Source organism: Sorex araneus, chromosome X (assembly GCF_027595985.1).
Source record: "Sorex araneus isolate mSorAra2 chromosome X, mSorAra2.pri, whole genome shotgun sequence".
NCBI lineage: Eukaryota > Metazoa > Chordata > Mammalia > Eulipotyphla > Soricidae > Sorex > Sorex araneus.
The window spans coordinates 81524493-81526569 of NC_073313.1; the positions used below are offsets into that span (position 1 = coordinate 81524493).

Below are 2077 nucleotides of genomic sequence, written 5' to 3' on the forward strand. Positions count from 1 at the left end.
CAGTAACTGAACAATCTGTAGAACTGGGATGAGTCTGCAAAGATTTTTTTTTTGCTTTTTGGGTCACACCCAGCGATGCTCGGGGTTACTTCCTTCCTTTCCTCCATCCTTCCTCCTTCCTTTCCTTCCTCCTTCCCTTCCTTCCTTCCTTCCTCCTTCCCTTCCTTCCTTCCTTCCTCCCTTCCTTCTTTCCTTCCTCCTTCCCTTCCTTCCTTCCTTCCTCCTTCCCTTCCTTCCTTCCTTCCTCCCTTCCTTCCTTCCTTCTGTCCTTCCTTTCTTCTTCCTTCCTTCCTTCCTTCCTTCCTTCCTTCCTTCCTTCCTTCCTTCCTTCCTTCCTCCCTTCATTCCTTCCTCCCTCCCTCCCCCTCCTTCCTCCTTCCCTTCCTCCCTTCCTTCCTTCCTTCCTTCCTTCCTTCCTTCCTTCCTTCCTTCCTTCCTTCCTTCCTTCCTTCCTTCTTCCTTCCTTCCTTCCTTCCTTCCTTCCTTCTTCCCTTCATTCCTTCCTCCCTCCCTCCCCCCTCCTTCCTCATTCCCTTCCTCCCTTCCTCCTTTCCTTCCTTCCTTCCTTCCTCCCTTCCTTCATTCATTCCTCCCTCCCTCCACCCTCCTTCCTCCTTCCCTTCCTCCCTCCCTTCCTTCCTTCCTCCCTCCCTCCCCTCTCCTTCCTCCTCTCCTTCCTTCCTTCCTTCCTTCCTTCCTCCTTTCTTCCTCCCTCCCTCCTTCCCTCCCTCCCTCCCTTCCTTCCTTCCTTCCTTCCTTCCTTCCTTCCTTCCTTCCTTCCTTCCTTCCTTCCTTCCTTCTTTTCTTCCTTCCTTCCTTCCTTCTTTTCTTCCTTCCTTCCTTCCTTCCTTCCTTCCTTCCTTCCTTCCTTCCTTCCTTCCTTCCTTCCTTCCTTCCTTCCTTCCTTCCTTCCTTCCTTCCTTCCTTCCTTCCTTCCTTCCTTCCTTCCTTCCTCTTTCTCTATTTCTTGCCACACCTGGCAGTGCTTGGTGCTTACATCTGGCTCTATGCTCAGGGATCTCTCCTATTCACTGCCAGGGATTGAACGCAGGTCAGTTGCATGCAAGACAATGCCCTATTTGCTGTACTGTCAGTCTGACCCCATGGAACCTTTCATCTTTCTTTATTTTTTTTGTTTGTTTTACTATTTGTAATCAAGTTGTATATAAGAAAACTTTATTCCTGCATCTTCTCAAGTTTTTTCTCCTTATATTTGCCCTTTTCCTTTCCGACTTGGTGAGACTTGGCTTTATGTTCAAGGTTCTTTTTGCGGTTTTTTGTCCAGGTTTAGTCTAATGATAACGCCTTATTGGGGGGAGTGCCCACATGGACAAACGTGCCATTTGCTTTCTCACACTGGACTCATTCACTGTAGGTGACATGCTTCTACCTGTAAACCTGGAAAACTTTGCCAATCTGCTGCTCTTTGTAGTGGCCTCACACCCTAAATTCATGGTCGTTTCCGAAGGGCATGGAACACCCATTGTACCTCTGTTTCAACTGTTTGGAGAGTGGAAAGACTTAATCTTCGTGTGGATTTCAATGTACGTTGAAATGCCCTTTATGGTTCTTGCTCCAGGCAGAAGTCACAAAAGGAATGAACTTCATTTTAGCTGTTACCGTTTCTGCTATGGCCACAGAAAGAAAGAGAGAGAATCTTTCATATTTCTCGTTTATTTTTTGTTTGCAAAATGAACTTTTTAATTTAGGGCTGGAGAGATGGCTCAATAGGCTGAGTGCGTGCAATGCAGGCTTTCCAAGTAGGAAACCAAAATTGATCCCTGACACCTCATGGTCCCCTTTGTAGGATGACATTACTTTGTCCTCTCCCCCCTTGCCACGAGTAGCTTGTCCCGGTTTTTCCTAGAGTTTAGGCCTACCCCAGTCTCACCCATCAAGGTGTTACCGAATCTCTCCCATCCCTTTGTTTAGCTATAATCACTTCTCTATGCTGTCTTCCCAAAAACAGTTAATCCGCGGCTTTCCCTTAATCTGACTCTGCTAATTTGTAAGGTCAGACCTTCCTAGGATACTGAATTTATATTATATAAGTTAATATTGCCTTTCTCCTCTTCTT

General features: G+C 46.8%; 1 pseudogene; it reads right to left on the bottom strand.

Moving 5' to 3' along the window:
- Positions 1-1176: 1176 nt before the first annotated feature.
- On the bottom strand, positions 1177-1611 carry LOC129400082 (60S ribosomal protein L26-like; annotated as a pseudogene).
- Between the last annotated feature and the right edge of the window lie 466 nt (positions 1612-2077).